The following is a 21,347-nucleotide window of genomic DNA, read 5'->3' on the forward strand; positions in this document are numbered from 1 at the left end:
CTCCAGATGACTGCAGGAAGTCGGTGGTGGCCTTTATACTTTCCTTTACTTACAAACTTGTCCATGTGTCTAAAGTTGTATGAGAACCAAATGTTATTTTTAAAAACAAAACCTAAGCAATGAATGAATGAAGGCTTGACTCCAGCCACTCTCTCCATTCTGAGGAGCTTTTTTCTGAGGGCATCTGACATCTCAGAATGGGAATCTTTCACAAAACTTGAGGCATCTGTTCTTAGGCCCAATTCCTCTGGAAACTCTTTATTTCCCAACTCCTATTAACCAATTCGGCCGTGAGGAGCAAACCAGTCCCAGACTCTGCCACTAGATGGGTTTACAAGGTGCTTATGTTAGCACAGACTGAGAACGGACTTAGCTAATCCTCAAAGAGGGAGCCTGACATCCCATTCAGCAACATAAAAGGCGATTTGTTTGGGGGGAGAAAAGCCATTTCCACATGGAAATTGCTTCACAACAATGTGCCCATAAAAAAATGACTCATAAATAAACTGCTGGCCGGCCCATCTCCTGCCTGTGTCCTCCCTCTCTCACTCATTACCCTTTCTCTCGGGTGTCACTCGAATGGAAAATGAGGTTCTCTCAATAGAAAAACAAGTTGGGACATTGGTTTAACGCTGAAGTAGTGAACCAAGACTGTTCACACATTCTATAAAAATAAATACATAAACAAACGAATAAATAAAAACCACAAAACATCTAGCCATTCTGCTCTTTCTACCTGATCACATTCCAAAAGTTTCATGACATCAACAAGTCACCCTCGGCCCTTCCCCCTCTTGGGGTCTGCATGCCCATCATCCAGAGCTGTGGGCCTGGAACAGCACATCTCACCGTGGTCTGCTGCAGCATCCAGTCCCTCACCGGCTCCCACGGGCTCCTTAGTCCAGCAGGCACTTCCAGGTCTGCTGTTCAAAGTTGGGCCAGAGCCTACTGCCATGGGGCCGACCCTCCCCCTTCTTTGGTGTGTCAGGGTCAACCTAAACTTGGTCATGCCCACCCCCTTCCCACATCTCAGCACATCCCATCCCCACTCCAAGCCACACACCAGACACCAGCTCTTTGCTGTGTTAAGAGCAGACCTGTTCTTTCAACACTATGGGCTGTTTTGTTACTCAGAAATCCTCTTTCCACAAATGACACTTTTCTATGTGTTCTTTAAGATTTACAGCTAAAGTCGGGTTTCCCCCGGAGGGGAGAGAAGAGCTCACTCTCTCCTCCGGAGTCCTGTGGGACATCCCACCGGCGTGAGCAGGGGCAGGGAGGAAAGGGTGCTCAGAAGTGGCCGAGCCACAGCCCCACCTCCCCTCTGTGCCTCCTGCTGGGACCGCCCAAATGCTTTTGGCACATGCGGCCATTCTGAGGTCCTCTCAGGGGAAATCATGGTGAGGGTATTCCGTGCCCGCCCCGCCCCCGCCCTCCCCCCCGCCCATTTGTCAAGGGAGAGTGGACAATGGAAGGAGCCCCTCGGAGACTGCACCCCAGCCTTTTCTGTAGGATGTGGTCAGTCTGGGGCTGAAGGCACTGATGCCAACAGTACTTCAGTCCATGACACATGTCCCAGTTGAAGTAATGTCTCTAACTGCTCCCTTAGCTACTGGCCCACCATCAGCCTCCTCCAACCAGTGGTGCCCAATAAATGACTACTGAGTGGCAGGATGCCCTGAAGGAAGCAGAGGGTCCCCAGGAAAACCTGGTCCTCGGGACCCAACTCCCTGCCACCAGCCAAGGGAGAGGGACCAGGACAGGACTGGAATCTTTGCTAGGGTTTTGGAGGTTTTGAGGTGATGGAGGCTTTTCCCAAGTGTGGACAGGTCCCCCCAGGCTGTGCATAAGCTGATGCTGGTGTTCCCAAGCTGGGGAAGGTTACCTGAGGTCACCCGGTGGGGCAGAGGTATGGAAAAAATAAACAACTCCAAATAAGGCATTGTTTGTCCCCAAACTGTCCCTGGCCACTTGGACAAATAAACCCAAATACACAGCTTGTTTTCTCAGTGCCTGAAGCGATGTCCCTTCATAGCTGAGCATAAATCAAGACACTCACCAGAGCAGGATAAAAACTCAGCACTTGCATCGGGCTCCCCAGGCTTTCCTTATGAGTCAGTCTCAAATGGCGATGGTAAGACTGACACTTATGCCTGCAGATCCAAATTCTGTCCCTAGAAGCATATTTAAGGATCTGCCTGTGACACTGCTGAGCTGCAGGGGCGCCGCCTGCCAGGGTGGCATTACTGCAGGGCCACGGCACCTAAGTGTGGGCTCCTGTACCAGCAATAGCCCATTGTTCCAACAGGAAAGGCTCTGACTGAACCCCGCTTTGGGAACCTCTGGGGCAGCTGTGGGGGCGGCTGGGTCTTGATCAGGAACTGTCTGCTTGCTGCTGGTGCAGGATTTCCAGAAAGATGTCAGACAAGAGGCTCTCTTAGAGTAGGGTTTCCCTGCAGTCCCCGGCCTGTGGCTCCCATCATGGGACATCAGCTCGGCACTTCTCCTGCTTTAGGGCATTCTGCCCAGAGTCGGTCTGGGGCCAGGCCTGGAGAAGCCAGGCTTTGGTGTCTAGAATCCACCTTCACAGTGTCCAGCTCTCCTGAGATGAGGCTTTTATGTTTCCCAGGTCACCTGAATCATTAACAATTTGCAGCACCAGCTAGTTCAGAGAAGGCCGGGTATGAAGATGTGTAATAGTTCCAATTCCTAGAAAGATGAAATCCCTGCTAAGGACCAGACAAACTGCTTCCTTTACTAAGCAGGGCAGCAGAAAAAGAAAAGAAAATAAAACACCTGAGAGGCATACTACCAGACTGCTGTCAGCTGTCCCCTATCATGAGAGAGGTCTTGGGCCAAATAGAACTTGACCCATAGACTCCACACCCTAACTCCCAGTGCTTTCCCTGTACATTTCCATTGACTGCCCCAGAGGGATTACATTTGTCCAAACAAGCTCAGTAAAAACCCTAAATACCTCAAATTCATCTGGGAAGCCCTGGATGAGATGACAGAAGCATGAGGGGATCGACGTGAGGATGCTGTTGTGCTGGCCCACACCATTCTTATTTGCAAAGAGTACTGAGCTTCCCGGAAGTGAATGGCCCGAGGAATGTTTGGCTCTTCTGCACAGCTGTGACTACAGAGGGCCTGTGTTACGGATGGAACTGTGTCCCCCCCTAAATTCATACGTTGAAGCCTTAATCCCCAATGGGACTATATTTAGAGATAGGGCCTTCAAGGAGGTAATTAGGGTTCAATGGGATCATAGAATGGAGCCCTAAGCCGAGAGAATTGGAGTCCTTATAGGAAGAGGAAGAGACACAGAGATCTCTGTGTGTGCACACACCCACAGACAATAGCACATGTGAGCACACAGCCAAGTGGCGGCTGTTTGCAAGTTGGGAAGAGAGCCCTCACTGGAAACCTAACCTGCCCGCACCTTGACCTTGGGCTTCCAGCCTCCAGAATTGTAAAAAAAAAATAACTGTCTGTTCTTTAAGCCACCCAATGTGTGGTACTTTATTATGGCAGCCCAAGTTGACTGTTACTGCCTCACTTGGATTCAAAAAAATAAATGCTCCTATTTGACCAGGCACAAACTCTCTGTACTAGGGCCAGCAGCAATCCCAAGGTAGGGGCAATATATCAATTTTCTATTGCAACAAACTACCACAAACTTAGCAACTTAAGCAACACAAATGTATTCTCTTACAGTTCTGGATGTTGGAGGATTGACCTGCGCCTTACAGGGCTAAAGTCAAGGTGCTGGTAGGGTTGGTTCCTTTTGGAGGCTCCAGGGGAGAATCCTTGCCATTTCCAGCCTCCAGAGGCTCCTTCCTCCACCTTTAAAGCTGACTGTATAGCATCTTCTATCTCTGAGCAAGCACCTCCCTCTCATAAGAACCCTTATCATTGCCTTGCGTTCACCCAGATAATCCAGGAGAATCTCTGAATCAATCTGCAAGGTCCCCTTTGCCATATAAGGTAACATATTCAGTTTCCAGGGTTAGGACATGAATATTTTGGGGGCCATTATTCAGCCTACCACAGGCACTGTCTGGTCTACAAGCATATTCTAGGACTGTCCAAGAGGCCAAAACCCAGGGGAACAGGGGCCTGCAAGGCTATCAGGCCCAGCAATGGGCCCCTGTACAGAGCAGGGCATGGGTGTACCAAACAATGAGAGATCATTCCCAGGGAAAGCAGGAGCAGGCAGACCACAGGCAAAACAGTGTGGATGGAACAGGACCGGCTGCTCAGAGAGGACCCTGTGCATGGAGTCTGGGAAGAGCCCCTGTATCCTCAGGCCAGCCTGCAGGAAGCACTCCTCAGCAGCAGCATGGGCAGTTGGGCCCATGGCACCAGGACCCAGGCCACAAAGCTTGGCTAATGCCCCACACCTCTAGGCCTGGAGGCGCCAGCTCTGTAACTGGAAGCCAGCAGACAGCCACCGTAAGATGAGGCCCCCTGTTCCCTTTCACCACAGTGGTGACCGTCTGGAACAGGGCTTGGTGCAGCCCAAGCCAGGTATCCCAACCCAGCGGGACATGCCCACCACCATGCCAACACAGGCGCCCTACCTGGGCAGTGTTCTCCCTGTTTCATAACTGCTTCGCTCTGAGGGCTGAGCTCCTCTGATGAAAGTCCGCTGGGTGGCAGAGGCTCAGAAGCTCCCCAGTGTCTGAGGATGGCAGAGGCAAACAGCACAGCCCCATCTGGCATGCTGTCCCCGTCCCTCATGTCCAGGGAATCACAAGGCATTTGATGAGCCCCTAAGTCTGTGTGAGGGGCTGTGCCGGCCTGGAGAGGACTCCGGGGTTACAGACTGCCTACAGGGAGGGGTAATTATCATGGATGAGATGGATAGTCACAGAATACTGATGGGAAGTATAAAATAATGTCCTAATTTGTTAATAAACACTGTCAGAATGAACAAACAAATGAACTGAGCCCACTGTGCCAGTGGGAGACCTTGATTGATGATATGGGAACAAGTGGTCATAGCTAATCCATTCGTTCATTTACCCATTGGGCAAATATTGGGCAAACGCACTGCATGCCAAGTCCTGCACTCAGCAAGATATGCAAAGATGAACTGGGCATGGCCTTGTCCTCCAGAAGCTCCTGACCTAGGAAGATAAACAAGTGGATACAAACATCACTGCTGGGTAATGAAAACAGCAACACGTATAAAAGTGTTGTAGATACACAGAAAAGAAATAGCCTTTGGGGATGTCTAAATGTTCAACTATTCAATTCACCAGTCAATCAACAAATACTAGTATATCGAAGCCCTAACCATAGATCAGGCTCTCTGCGAGGCACTGGGCATACAGTGGTGACAAGACTGGCACAATCCCTGACCACACAGAAGTTAAGTTCCCATCTATGAAATACCCAGAATCGGCACATCCCTGGACAGAAAAAATTAGCAGTTGCCTAGGTTTGATGGAATTGGGAGGAGATAAGAAGTAGCTGTTAATGGGTATGCATACTGGGGGGGCGAAGGAGAGTGATTAAAATGGTCTAAAATTGATTGTGATGATGGTTGCACAAGTTGGTGAATATATTAGAAAAAACTAAATTGCATACTAGTACTTTGAAAAGGTGAAAGTATGGAATGTGAATTACATTTCAATAAAGCTGATTTTTAAAAAACATATCACGATGATAGAGACGCACAATTATTAAGTAAGTCACAAAAGCACGCGATGACTTCCAAGATGGAGAAGCCCAGGGTACTCTGGGCGGTCCTTCGGGGCTTCCGACAACGCCTCGTGGGAGAAAGGTCTGGAAGATTTCCCAGAAGAGGTGACATTTAAACTGAAATTCACTTCTAGAGAAGGACTTAGTCAGTCAGAGTGAGAAGCTAAGACAGTTGTTCTAGGCAGACAGAGGGGAGAAAACACATGGTACATTTGAAAAACTGAAGAAGGTTCCGGGAAGCTGGAGCAGAGTGGAGGAGTGGGGAGGAGTGGGGAGAAGTAAAAACGGAGGCACAGATCATTCCACAAAAGGCCTCACAAACAACTTTCAGCAGATGTGACTTCATCCCTGAGGGAACAGGAAGCCATTTGAAGGCTTTCAGAGGAGACTGACAGAATCGGGTTTACATTCATTCACTCAGCCGGCCAACAAACATCTCCTGAGTACCTTTGATGTGCAGGGCCTTGGTCAAGGGTAATAAGTTGTGAATAAAACAAGTAAGGTCTCTTCCCTCAGGCAGTTTACATAATTATGAAAGAGACTGACCATAAACAAGTAAGCAAATAAACGAACCAGGTAGCTACACATTTGGAAAGACTCCTCTGGCAGCCAGAGTGGGGAGAATGGATTGACGGGAGAGGGAGACTGGAAGCAGAGAGGAAGGAGGAGACTCTGGCCACAGTCCAGGCGAGAGATGAGTGTGCCTGTGGCAGACCCTAGTGAAGGCCTCCCCAAAATAACAGTCCCTGCCTCTCTGCCAGAAACTCCCTCTTCCAGCCTTCCTTAGCTAGAGCACGGACCAGGGACCCAGTCATGGCCTCCGGGACCTGAGAGTGAGGCTGCAGAGGCAGGTCTTAGGAAGGTTTTCCTTGCTCACACAAAAGGGACACACAGCAGGACATGTCCCTCTTCTTTAATAGTAGAAGCGTTTTGGGTCTTAATTTATAAGTTTGGTGGTGTTTTTGTGACTAGAAATATGCTGTTGGAACTTAACTCTTTATACCAATTAGTCTATGGATTTGTTTATACAACATTTCACTTAACATCACAGGTTCCAAGAACCTATCAACGACATTAAGTGAGGACTTACTGTGTAAGTAATATACTACTGTATATACATAATGTTGAATTTCTAACATTTTACATGAAACAAAATCACATTGAATCTAAGTATCTAAACTGTTATAAAAGATGTATATTATAACCCATAGAACAACCACACAAGCATACACAAGTCAAAGCAGCATAGTTAAATATGTAATGAAGTAATTAAAGTTAATTAACCAAAAAGAAGGAGAAACAAAGAGAAAAGAGTACATATGAATCTAATCAAAGGCTGATAACAAAAAGGTAGAAATAAAACAATTACACAATAATTGTATTTTATGTAAATGAATTAAACATTCCGATTAAAAAGGCAGAGATTTTTTCTGACAAGATAAAATGTCAAGGATCAATCAAATAGCATCTGTGAGATATGTACTTTAAATAAAAAATACAGATAGGAGCAAAGTAAAAGAAAGAAGAAAGCTAGTGTGAATAAATTAATATCAGAAAAATATGATTGTAAGGCAAGGAGTATTAATAGAGATAGAAGGGACATTTCATAATGCTAAAAAGAATCAATTCATCAAGAAGTCACAACAATCCTAAGATAAATGCCTATGTACCTAATAGCAAGAGTTTCAAAATACATGAGTCAACAGAATTAAAGGAATAAAAAAAACATACAATCACTGTTAGAGATTTTAACATCCCTCTTTCAGGAATTGATAGGAAAGAGCGGCAAGAGGGAGGGAGGATGAGGGAAGGAAAAAGATGGTACATGGAAGAAAATTACCCCAATATCATTTGCCATCAGGGTAATGTAAATTAAATTCACAATGGGATATCAGTACACACCCAGTAGATTGGCTAAAATTAGAAAGATGCACCAAATGCTACTGAAGATGTAGAACAACATAATAGTTGGTGAGGGTGTAAAATAGTACAACTTTGGAGAAGTGTTTGACAGTTGCCTGAAAAACTGTCTACCTGTACCTACCAAGCAAAACAAATTGATAGTGATAGAAAGCTACACAGGGTTTGCCTATGGGAGGCAAGGACGGAACAGGAAGGGGGCTGATGGAGCTTTCTGGACTGATGGAAATGTTTTAATATAAGAGGCAGCAAACTATCCATTGGCCAAATCCAGCCTACCTCCTATATTTTTTTTAATAAAATCTTATTTCGACACAAGCATGCTCACTTGTTCACATATTGACCACAGCTGCTTTTGCAATACAGTGGCAGAATTCAGTGTGTGCAATAGAGAGCATGGCCCACAAATCCTAAAATATTTACTATCCTTTACAGAAAAAAAGTTTGTTGATCCCTGTTCCAACATGTAATATACTAGAAGCCCAGTGCACAAATTCATGCATGGGTGGGGTCTAGCTGGCCTGGCCCCATTTATCATGGTGGATTGGGGCTGGGCCTGTTGGGAGGAGGAGATGGCGGGAGGTTGGCCGGCGGCCAGCCTGCCCTGATCAGAGCCTGGCCAGCTGGGGGGGGAGAGGCTGCAGGCGATTGGCTGGTGGGCCCCACCCCTGATTGGTGGGGATGGCCTTGGGGAGGGGCTGTGGGCTGGCCAGCACTACCCCCGTATGGTGTGTGTGTGTGGGGGGGGGGGGGGGGGGCGATCAGGGGCAGAGGTGGCTGGGGGGAGGGGCTGTGGGCCGATTGGGGGCCAGAGGCCTGGAGGAGGGGCCATGGGTAGTTGGCCGGCCAGCCCTGCCCCTGATCAGAGTAGGGGGGCCATTGGGGTATGGGGCAGGGTCGGGGGAGAGGCTACAGGCTGATGGGGTGGTGGGGGCCCATCGTGAGTGGGGCGGGCCTGGGGGAGGGGCCACAGGTGGTTGGCCAGCTGGCCCTGCCCCTGTTCGGGGGGTGGGGGAGCTGATATGGGGTGGGGCCAGGCAGGGGGAAGGACTTCAGGAGGTTGCCCAGCTGGCCCCACCCCCCATCAGGCCAGTTTGCTGGCCACAGTGGACATTATAGCGACTGGTCCTTTCAGTTGTTATGGCATTCCAGTCACTGGCCTATATATATATATATATTACATGGTTTAACATAATTACATCGGGGAATATATTTACATGGAATTAAAGGTTGAATTATGTGCCACCCCTCCCAAAGATATATTGAAGTCTTAAATCTCAGTACCTCAGAATGTGACCTTACTTGGAAAAAGAATCCCTACAGATGTAATTAGCTAAGGTGAGGTCATGCTAGAATAGGGTGCACCGCTAAAATTCCTGGTGTCATTAAGATGGAGACACACAGGGAGAAGTCCATTGATCATGGATGTAGAGAGAATTATGCAGATGCAGGCCAGAGAATTACAAAGTTTTCTGGGTATCACTAGAAGCTAGGAAAAGGCAAGGAAGGATTTGCCTTTACAGGGTTTAGAGGGAATGTGGCCCTGTTGACACCTTGATCTCAGACTTTCAGCCTCCAGAACTGAGATAATTTCTGTTGTTGAAGCCACCCAGTTAGTGGTACTTTGTTACAGCAAGCAGCCCTAGGATACCAATGCTCCTGGTGACACTAGTACGCATATTTATGAGGTTACATGGGTATTCACATTTGCCAAAACTCATCAAATCGTGCACTGAAGATGTGTGCATTTCACTGTTTCTAAATTGGTATATTTTTTAAGTATAAGCAAGGAAGGAGAGACCTTACCAAGATATGAGATTGGTTGCAAAAAAACAGATTTATCATGGTATCAACCCACCAAAACCTAATGTTTCAAATTTCTTCAAGAAAACTGCCCAGAAACTTAGGTCTAAAAAGGATGGCAGAACCCAAAAGTTAGAGAAACTGGTAAGACATCAGAATCTTTAAATGACATCTAAGTAAGATCTTTACCTGTAGTACTTGTCTTAAAATTGCCTGGAAATAGCCCTGGCCGGTGTGGCTCAGTTGACTGGAGTATCAGTCCATACACCAAAGGGTCACAGGTTTGATTCCCAGTCAGGGTACATACCCAAGTGGGGACACTTACCAGAGGCAACCAATATTTCTCTCTCATATTGATGTCCCTTTATCTCTCCCTCTCCCTTCCTCCCTCTCTAAAATCAATACACACACACACACACACACACACACACACACACACACACTACTCGGGTGAAGTTTTTTTTTAATTGACTAGAAATAAACAGAACCCCAGAAATGAGGTGCCTCATCCTAGAAGACTGAGTGCCTACTGGAGAAAACGCAGGGAAGAAGGAAGGGCATGCATCGTGCAGGGCCGCCCCCAATACGGTCTATGACAGATCTTTTAATTGGCTGACCTCATTTCCAACCTCCTTCTCCTTTATCATCTTTCACTTTCGAGGCTGAAAAGCTAAATATTCACTTTTCTATTCTCACTTGCAGTTGGGGCTGGCCATGTCTTACAGTTCTGACCAGTAAATGCATTACCGTGGTCGGCAAACTGCGGCTCGCGAGGCACATGTGGCTCTTTGGCCCCTTGAGTGTGGCTCTTCCTAAGCCTTAGGAGTACTCTAATTAAGTTAATAACAATGTACCTACCTATATGGTTTAAGTTTAAAAAATTTGGCTCTCAAAAGAAATTTCAATCATTGTACCCTTGATATTTGGCTCTGTTGACTAATGAGTTTGCCGACCACTGCATTAGGAGAAAAGCTTCTAGCCTCAAGCAAATAGTCCCAGGAGGTAAAGGTGTTTTGCCCATGTCTTCTCCTTGATGCTTCAGATGCTTGTGTGATGTATAGACCTAGACAGTCGTCTTGAGACCATGAAGCACCAAATATGAAGAGAAAAAGCCAACTGCTACTTGTGACAAAGCAGAAGCGGGGAAAAGCCTGAAGACTGAAGGACATCAATGGGTTGCCACATCTGCTATAACCGGTCCACCTTCTTATTAAGTAAACAATAATGATCTTTCTGCATTAAACCGTTGTTCATCAAGAGTTCCGTTGCTTGCTGTCAAATACATTCCTGTTAAACTAACAACTTTACCCCTCCTACCTAGGAGTTCTAGCAAATAAAAGAGAAAAACAGGCAATAAAGGGGGTGGCAAATGAACTGTAAATATAAACCAGTATTCTTCAAGTGCTATGAGTAGATCTAATTCTACTTGTCGGCAACCTATTGCATGAAAATATTAAAGTATAAGTATAGCAGTTAATAATAAAAGAAGAAGGAAGAGAAGAAAAATAAAAAGTGGTGGCTTACTAAGTCCTAGGCGATTTATATGCATTGCATTATCAATTCAGATGAGAACTCTTGTACCATGATAACGTCAAGGAACAGTGCCAGTAAGCATGTTAGAGCCAACAAGTATCTGGGGATGCAACCAAAATTGGGTAATAGAGAAAAGAGTACTAGACTGAGAATCAGTAGATGAGCATTCTAGTTTTGACAGTACTATTCACACGCTCAGTGAACTTTGGAAATTGCTTAATATCCCTGGGGTAGTTTTTCTTCCTTAAAAAGGTGAATATTGAAGAAAAGTATACAAAGGGACCACCTGAGATCTAACATTCCAATTTCCAACCTACTGAGTCTGATTCAAGTAATTTGGCTAGACTTCTAAGATTCATGAACTACTTTTGAAACATCATGGTCATGTCAAAGGAACCATAGCAACAGATTATCCCAAGCTCCAAACACTTGGTACAAACGATCAGTGCAGGATACAGAAAACAGGACCCTGTCAATAAAGATAATAGCTTCCTAAGCACTCTAAACATGCTAATACAGCAGCCATGAACCTCAGAAAGGAATTGCTGTCCGGGTTAAGATGCAGACTTGTTGTCACATCTAGACAATCTATGTTAATGGCCAGAAACCATTTTAATTTGATGTGGGAATACAGTGATAGGTTTGTTTAGACAGAAAATTTATTTCTCCCCTTCTGAAGTCAACATTAACATTAGTGGACGTTTTCTCAACACACTTTTATTCTGTGCACAAAAAAAGACAGAAAACAAAGAGTGACTTGAACCATGAGTTGGGAAGAGGGCCTGAGATGAAATATTCACATACACAATCCACAAAGTCAGTAATCTTCAGAGTGAAGACGCAAAAGTTGATTATTTGTGAAGCAGGCAGTGAATAAATTGGGGGGGAAAAGTTATTCAAGTTGTAGAAAATTACATGGATATGAATTTATGTTTAGCATCAGTAGTGAAATTACATTTTCGGGTGAATCTGCAGCTCGGGGCTTTAAAATATAGATCTTTTCAAATGCATCAAATGAAATTCCAAGGATTACACGAAATGTTTTATTTATAATGTTTGCACGGATCTAGACATAGTGCCCATCTGTCTCTACTCACATATTTTCAAAACCAGATTTTGGACAATAACTAGAGGAGTAAAAGGGACAGTGTCCTGGCTCCCTCCCAGGCTAGTTCAGTCTGTTACCATATTTTTCTTTGTTTTAAACTCGCCAATACAATTTACCATCGTACCCATCACTTACTCATTTCACAGTGGTATGTTTTGATAAATTCCTCAAGGATGCAGACAAGGATATATATGTTTTCTTTATCACCCTCTTTTCTACATTTTCACATACTTGAGGTGGCGGGAGAGAAACAAATAATTATTGAATGAAGAACCAGAACTCTCATTACATTGCATCTCCTTCTTATGAAAGGGACCTGAAGGAGAAAAAGGCTCCAAAATAAATGAGATTTCTCATTCACTTTCTACAGGTCCCTCTTGCCTCTTGTTTCCACCCTCACTCTCCCTCTAACTTATTCTTCTGTTGCCATTTAGTTCTACTCTCCTGTATATGAATAGCCTTAATAACTCTGAAGAGAGTTGAGAAAGCATCCCATATTCTTTCAGCAATCACATCCAGTCTGCAATCACAAGAGGTCCACTCTACGCCAACTGGATGAGTGGTAGGGGCAACCACTTGCAAAACAACTTCAAATGGATTTTAAAAAAAAAGTCCATGACTATTTTTAAGTAAATCATTTAAAGAATGTCAGGCTGGATGTTAGGCTCAGTGGCATTACCCCCCCTAACTCCCCCAGAGAACAGAAAACATCAGACACAAGGAAGAGCCCCAGAATCTAAGCTCCAAGACAGCGCCCCTGAGTAATTCTCAGCTTAATTTTAGTCATCTGTCACTGCCACATCTTTACCAAGGACTCAGAACAACTAAGAAATCTAGACACACCCAGCTCCTTTGACCTATTCAGAGAAACAGAAGAGCTATTTATTCTATTTTATCTTATATTTAGATGAACTGAATCACTAAGCTAAGAATAAGTACATAACTCATACCTGCGGAGACTTTTAGATACAATGATGAACACTGAACAGGATTCCATATATTCAAGGTGAGGTTTTGGCAGTTTTAAACTTGTCACCCCAAACCCCAAAAGACAAGCTTGCTTCTGAGCAAATCCTACTTCAGCATCATTAACTAGAGCTGTAGACCTGCACATAATTGAAAGTCTCTTAAAATAACTCCCTTAAATGTATGGTGACTGATGTAGAGATGATTTATAATAAATGACTGGATGAATAGGTGGCTAAATTAATGACCAATAACCTGAATTATTTAGCCTAGTATGTTCTTAGTAAAAATTTGTTTGATCTGAAAAAAAAAAAAATGCCTGCAACCAGGCCTAAAAAGTCAAGCAGAAAAGGAGAGGAGAGAAATAATTTTTTGAGGATCTGCTGTACATGAGGCAGGTACATCATTTTAGTTTCAAAATAATAGTGGGATCATTCTCATTTTACCTATTATTACATTTATTTTACATGAGTAAACTAAGGTTCAGGGAGTTTAAATACTGAAATAGTAATAAAAGTTACCATGTATATACACACAGACCCTCTCTCACACACGTTACCTTTTGTTGTTGTTGTTGTTGTTAATTCTCACCCGAGAATATTTTTCCATTGATTTTTAGAGAGAATGTAAGGGAGGTGGAAGGGAGGAAAGGAAGGAGGGGAGGGGGGAGGGAAGAAGGGAGAGGGGAGGGAGAGAGAGAGAGAGAGAGAGAGAGAGAGAGAGAGAGAGAGAGAGAGAGAGAAACATCCACCTGAAAGACACATCAATTGGTTGCCTCCTGCACCAGGGCTGGGGATCAAACCTGAAACCTAGGTATGTGCCCTTGACCAGGAATCAAACCCACAACCCTTGGGTGTGCAGGCCAACTCTCTAACCACTGAGAAACATTGGCCAGGGTACACACACATTATCTTTGATTCTTACACCCTTACCAGGAATGTATCATTATCCTATTTGAAAGGCAAAGAAATTGAGGTCCAGAAAGATCAAGGTTTGTCACAGGTCGTATAGGTATGAAGTGGCACAACCAGAACCAGAATGAGAGCAGAAAACACCCACCAGGGTCCCTGGATGCTGTCCCTACCCCTACTCTCCAACCCAGTCACAGACTCATCAGAAAAAGGGAACTTACAGGGAAGCAGACCCACAGAACCCAGACTGACTGTGATCAGGCAGAGGGCAGGGACCCCATGGGAAGGCTTGAGTTCTTAAGAGCCACCTTTCAAAAGCTTACTGCTTATCTCTTCACTTTCCAAGACCTGCCTGGGGAAAAATAGGTCATCCTTGTCTACAAAGGATGCCATAAGGATATGTAAGGTCTAGCAGGAAAGCACTTTGACACCTTTTCAGTCACATCAAACCATGTATCTTCCTCCTAGCAACCAGTGATGGACAGTACTCAGAGGCAGAAGGTGCCCACAGCTACCAGTAGACATGCACAGCCCGGGCACTTTGTGTTTAAGCACGAACTGGAGCAAAAGCAGACAAAGCAATTACAGGAAAAGAAAACTACAGTAAAAAAATTACAGCTCTAATGAACAAAGACACAAAAATCTTCAGCATAATTTTAGCAAATTAAACCAGTGATGTACAGAAATACATAAAAAAGGATAATAGATCATAACTAAGTAGGGCTTATCCCAGGAATGAATGGCTGATTTGATACTCAAAAATAATTTACCATTTCAATAGAATAAAGTAGAAAACCTCTATATCATTTCAATAGGTGCAGGGAAAAAAAAGCACTTGGCAACATTTAAAAACCATTCACTATAAAACTTAAAGCAAACTAGGGATACTGGGTAATTTCCTCAGTATCATAAAACCTACAGCTAACGATAGTGAAAACTTAAGGCTTCCCCCTAAAATTGGGAACAAAGCGAAGAAGCCTATTCTTACCACTTCTACTCATCTGGACTATAGGCCTTACCCATTGCAATAAAGTAAACAATAAATAAATAAAATAAAGATTCGAAAGGAACTAAAACTGTCCCTTCTTATAGATGATATATCTATGTAGGAAATTACAAGTTATCTATCAAACAACTTCCAGAACTAACAAGTGAATTTAAGCTTCATATTTTAAAAAATCAGTGGTATTTCTATATAGGAGCAGAAAAAATGAAATTATAAATACAAATAGCATTTGCAGAAGTGCTGGGGGAAAAAAAGAAAAAGTAAAGTGTGTAGGAATAAATTTAACCAAAAGGTATGCAAGGCCTCTAAACTGAAAGCTACAGTTTAAGATTATTTAGGTCTTAAAGAAAACCTAGATAGAGATATATGCCATCTTTATGGATTGGAATATTCAATATTGTTAAGAGGTTAATTCTCCCTAAGTTGACCTATAAATTCAATGCATGAGCTGGCCCCAGCCCATAGGCCCCAGGCCAGCAAAGGTGGGTGCCAGTGGGAGCCCCGATTGCCCCGCTGGTTGCCCCACAGAGGGAGGCAACCCATGGCAGCAGTGGGGGGCAGAGCTGGCGAGTGGGTGGCACCAGGCTGGCCAAGATGGGTGCCAGTGGTGGCCCCCACAATTGCCCCGCTGGTTGCCCCACAGATCGGCCCTGATAGCCGACCAGGTCTAAGGACCCTACCTGTGCATGAATTTTGTGCACTGGGTCTCTAGTGAGAGGGCAAGTAAGCATTTCAGCCCTCGCAGGCATGGGTCAGTTGGTTAGAGCATTATCCCAGTAAGCTAAGATTGCAGGTTCAATCCCTGGTTAGGGAACATACAAGAAGCAACCAATGAATGCATAAATAAGTGGAACAATAAAACTCTCTCTCTCTCTCTCAGAAAATCAATAAAAATTTAAAAAGAAAGAAAAGGCAATAGAAAGTATGACCACTGTAAAGGCTGCATTTAATCTTTGTGCAAGAGACTGAATTGAGTAGTGTCCAACACATAATCACTGTGCTTAGTAATTTGAAAATGGGTTCTTTGACATGTTCCTATTTTGTTTTTCCATGGTTTATATTTTTAAGCATATAATCCATGTCTATTTCAATTAGGCACTGCAAAACTCATTTTGCCAAATTTAGAATTCATTGAAAAATAAACAGTAAACTCTGAAATGCTTTTATCTTGTATTTTATATCAAAATTTTCAAATCTGATAAAATCTGAAGTCCAAGCTTTTCCATGGTTTAAATTTTTTTATTTTGTTTTTATTTTGGTCTTTAGGCATCATGACTGACTCCAAAACAATATATGATTTCCTTTGCAACAAACAAGATGCTAAGTGAAAATTGGTAACTTTTTAGACTAAAATTAACAGAGTAAGATTTACATATTTTATCAAATGCAAGTAAGTTCTTTGTTAAACTCAGACATAATTGAACTATTAGGGTAAAACATTGATCTTAATTAGAGATTCTTTAAAATAAATTCCTCATGACTTTCAAGGGCATTAAATTAAAAAAAAAGAAAGCAGTAATAATAATATTCTATTTATATGCCTAATCAGGACAGCTCTAAAGACTAAGTAAATTTCACAAGTAATTAATAGCATTTGCATGAAGACTAATATGCCTAAGATAAAAAGTTCTTCTTTAAAGTATGTACAATTTTCTTGAAAGTCCCTAGTCTAATTTTGAGTAATGGCTGCCCCAGAAAACCAAGCAGGTTAAGGCAAGTACTATTATCTCACTAATGCAGACCTAGCCTCCAACAACCAACACTGTCAAGTTTTCTCTAACAGAGCCTGGTCTTATGGTACGTTTGTGGATAATTTAACTTACCACCGTGGAAATTAAAACTGAAGTAGAAAATAAATATCATATTCACATATATGTATGTGTGTGTGCGAACATATATATGTATAGTTGTATATGCATATGTAGTTTTCAAACATGCTCAAAATGACAGAGATAAAATGAATCCCCACATAACTACAGCATGGATTCAATAATTTTCAAGACTTTGCCACATTTGCATCATTAGTCCTTTCCCCGCCTTCACTGCTGAAATATTTAAAGCACATCTCAGACATCATGTCACTTCATCCGTATATACTTCAGTGCACATCTATAAAAAAAAAAAAACCTTTTCTCACATAACCATACACTGTTATCACACTGGCAAAATAAACAATAATTCCTCAGAATTATCTAATAACCCCACCTCCCTGATTGTCTCCCAAGGTCATTTTACAGATGGAATCAGGACACAAACAAAGCAAAGTCTCTTTCATAATTATGTAAACTGCATGAAGCTCCCTTATCACCTATCTGCCTCTAGAACCCACCACCCCCTCCCCCGCCTTCCAAGCCTCACTTGGGACAGAAATGAAGTCACCAGGCCTGTAGAAAGTCCCACTGTGAAAATAAAGGAATACATAGTCTTTGTTTTCTGCCAATATTTGGTCTTTGTCTCCAGTTCCTGACACACAGCTCCTAAATCTCTTGGAATTCCCTGGGTGAGTAGGAGCATCTTTTGTTCCAATGAAGCGACTCTACTGGGAGGGAGCTGGTCACAAGGAAGACCAAGCCACGACTAAAAGTTGGGAACTTTCAGCCCCACCCCCTAAGTCTCCAGTGAGGGGTTGGGGCTACAAATGGATCATGCCTATGTGATTAACCTCTTTAATAATACCAAAACTACAGGGTCTAAAAGCTCCTGGGTGCCTGATACAGAGTACCAGGGTGAATTTATCCAGGTGCCAGGAGGGTGCCATGCCCACTCCATGTGGACAAGACCCTCCAGACCTCTCTTCATCTGGGTGCTGACCTGTACCTTTATCATATCCTTTATGACACAGGGTGGGGCAAAAGTGGGTTTATAGTTGTGAGTGTTTGAAACAGTTTATTCTTGTACTATTATTTATTACTAGAGGCCTAGTGCATGAAATTTGTGCATGGGTAGGGTCCCTGCACAGCTGCCATCTGTGCGGCTGCCATCTGCTGGCCAAGACCTCTCTTCCCCCGGCTGCCTGCCACCGGCCGAGGCCTCCCTTCCTGCCAAACAGAGAATCATGGGAACCGTAATTTATAGCTGGTTAGTCAGAAGTACTGAGGACAACCTGGGGCTTGCTATTGGCGTCTGAACTGGGAGCAGTCTTGTGGGACTGAGCCCTTGACTTGCGGCATCTGATGCTATGGCCAAGCAGAGAAGGTCAGAAATGAAGGTGTCAAGTGTTGTGAGTATGGTAGGAGTGTGAGAGCAAAGGAAAACAGTTTTTCCTAGACTCCCACATTCTGGAAGCCTTCGTGGTATTTAGCTTTTTCCTCAGACCCTCAGATTTCCTGCAAATGGAAGTTGTCTCTAGAGGCTTGATTAGTTTCATCTTTTGTTCTTTAGGAAATACAATTTAATATTCGGTGCTATGCACTTCATGTCGCTTCATATCAGGATCCCACAATATCTGGATCTCCCAATTATAGAGACAATCAACAGGTTCAGGTGCTGAAGGCCTGAAATTTCCATCGTAAAGTTCCCCATTACATTCTTCTAATGGTTTCTTCCATGGATAACCTTTGCTTGATGCAAATATATATATATTTTAAATATATACTATATATATACATATCATTACTTATATATATTTTTTCCAATGAGTTTCTACCAATTGCATTTATTATTCCTTTTGATACTTACATTATCCCATTTTGGGCAGCAGAGCCTCTTTTTGTGGCTCTTAGTCCTTATAATGACCCATTAGTTTTGTTTTGTTTTTTTAAGATTTTCTGTTGCCCTAGCTGGTTTGGCTCAATGGATAGAGCGTCAGCCTGTAGACTGAAGGGTCCCAGGTTTGATTCCGGTCAAGGGCACATGCTTGGATTGTGGGCTCGATCCACAGTAGGGGGCATGCAGGAGGCAGCCAATCAATGATTCCCTCTTATCATTGCTGTTTCTATCTCTCCCTCCCTTCCTATCTGAAATCAATACAAATATATTTTTAAAAGATTTTTAATTGATTTTTAAAGAAAGAGGAAGGGAGAGGAACAGAGAGAGAAACATCCATGTGAGAACGAAACATCAATCGGCTGCCTCCTGCATGTCCTCTATCAGGGATTGAGCCTGCGTGTGCCCTGACCGGAAATGGAACTGTCAACCTTTTGGTGCATGGGACGATGCTCATCCAACTGAGCCACACCAGCCAAGGCTGACCCATTAGTCTTTGGACTTGGCACACCACTTAGCTCATAGCAAGGAGTTCTACGACTTTCATCTATGATTATATGAAAGCTAACCTTATTCCCACATTAAAATGATCAATACGAACACGTATTCATCTTATTCAACGCGTCAATATCATGACAATTTATTAGCTCCCTAATCTGTACCAGTTCTAATCCAATTTTCATGTGGTGAGATTGTAAGACAGATAACGCACAGCACCCTCCCTATTCCTAAGGGCCCTATGGATTAGAACTGTGAACACAGCGTTGCAACACCTCACTCTTCAGGATCAAGCGGAGAGTTTGTTGTAAATCATTGATTACACAGATAAAAGTAGGGACGTTTGCAAATGACTTGCTTTTAAAAAAAATAAATGAAGACAGGTTCAATATTCTCCCTACAATCCCTCCCATCTTAATTTGTCCCACTATGCAGAGGACCAAGGAGCAGAAGGCAGTGTGTCCCATACATATACATCACTGATGAACTGTGTCATGGTCTAAAATATGCTGGTCTAGAAAGATAAATGTGTCATGAGATAAATATAATACAACGTGATGTGTTCTCACAATGCTATAAAAATACCAATGAGCATCTGATTTAAAAATCTCCGTGGGAAGGTAAATATGAGTTGGGCTTTGAACAACAACTGAAAACCAGTGTTGATAAAAAGAAAGGAAAAACATTCCAGGCAGGGGATGTGCAAAAGCATAGAGATGTGCCAATTGTATGGACAACAGCTCTAGGTCTTCTGCGGCCAGAAGACAGAACGTGTTTGCAAAGTAGCAGAGAAAGTTGGGTGGGCCCTGTGGTGCAGGCATTGAATGCCACGGCAAGGAATCTGGATGCTATCATCAGGCTGTGGGGAAACGTCAAGATTGTTCATTAAGCCAGAGTAATATGGTCAGATCTATATTTTAAAAGGAAACCCGAGGGAGGCATGAAGGGGAAGGAGGAAGATGAATAAAAATGGACAGAGAATAAATTAGAAAAGATAAGTTAGAAGCCTACCATAGTCTAGATGAAAAATTATAAACATCCCTGAATTTGCAGGTGGAAAAAAGGAGGCAGAAATTGAATTAAGCTTTTCCAAGGTGAAACTTATAGGACTTGTTAACTGAGGAAATGTGAGAAATCATGGAGGAGAATAGAGGATGACTCTGAGGTCTCTGAGAGTAAACAGGAAGTAATTGAAATGCAATTCCATTTACTAACCAAACCAGAGTGCAAACTGATTAAGAATTAATATTGAGTATATCTGCAAAGAGACAAGTCACAAAAAACATCTCAGAGAAATAAATTCATTAGGTCTACCATTTTGAAAATACACGCGTGGCAACTAACATATACAGTTTCCCCATTTTTTAAATTTTAGTGTTCCATTTATAGTAAATTATGAATGTCCAGTATGCCATCCCTAGAGTCAAAGAAGATTCCTAAATTTGAGGCACAGGTTGCCTAGCAACCAGTCCCCTTGAGCAGAGAAAAGCTTACTTTTTTTTCAGTAAGATCTTTCACAAATCTACAATAGGAGCAGGGGAAATGATCATTAAACAGGGACTTTATGATTTGGGTTCACGTAAAGAAAAATGAATTTGCTCAACCAGCAGGGGGCATCCCACCTTCTCCAAGAATCTCTCTAAAATTCTCAATATGTATATCCCACTCCATGATCACCGCTCCTCACTGGTTTAACCCCGGAGGCACAGCCTCACAGAGCAGTGACCTTTCTGGCCCTCTTCCCCAAACAGACTGACATATCTGGGGCCATAATCTCATATGTGTACGCACTAAAGACACAGGCTCTGGACACTGGCCTTGAATCATGGTGCTGGCCCTTACTATCTGAATGGCCTTGAGCAATTTTTTAACATCTCTGTGGCTCAGTTTCCTCATCTGTAAAATGGGGATAGTAACAGAACCCTTCCTCACAGTGTTATGAGAATTAAATATAAATATATTTGAAGTGCTGACACAGTTCTGGCCCATAGTACACACTCAATAACCCTTGGCTTTGATTAATATTGCTTACTACATGTGTCTTCTGACAATGCTGGAGAGGTAAACAGAGCATTTGCTATACAAACAAATGGATGATTTTCTGGTTCTTTCCCCACCACTGCTTCCTGCCCCTCTGTTCCATTTTGCAGTAAAATATTACAGTGTACATCAGAGCTCCCCAAAGGAA

General features: G+C 43.3%; 1 protein-coding gene across 2 annotated transcripts in view; it reads right to left on the reverse strand.

Annotated features, from left to right (window-relative positions):
• CALN1 (calneuron 1) overlaps positions 1-21,347 on the reverse strand; it is a 419,388-nt gene that overhangs the window by 211,720 nt on the left and 186,321 nt on the right. The window lies entirely within an intron of this gene.

This window comes from Myotis nattereri (genome assembly GCF_964212035.1).
Source record: "Myotis nattereri genome assembly, chromosome: 4".
NCBI lineage: Eukaryota > Metazoa > Chordata > Mammalia > Chiroptera > Vespertilionidae > Myotis > Myotis nattereri.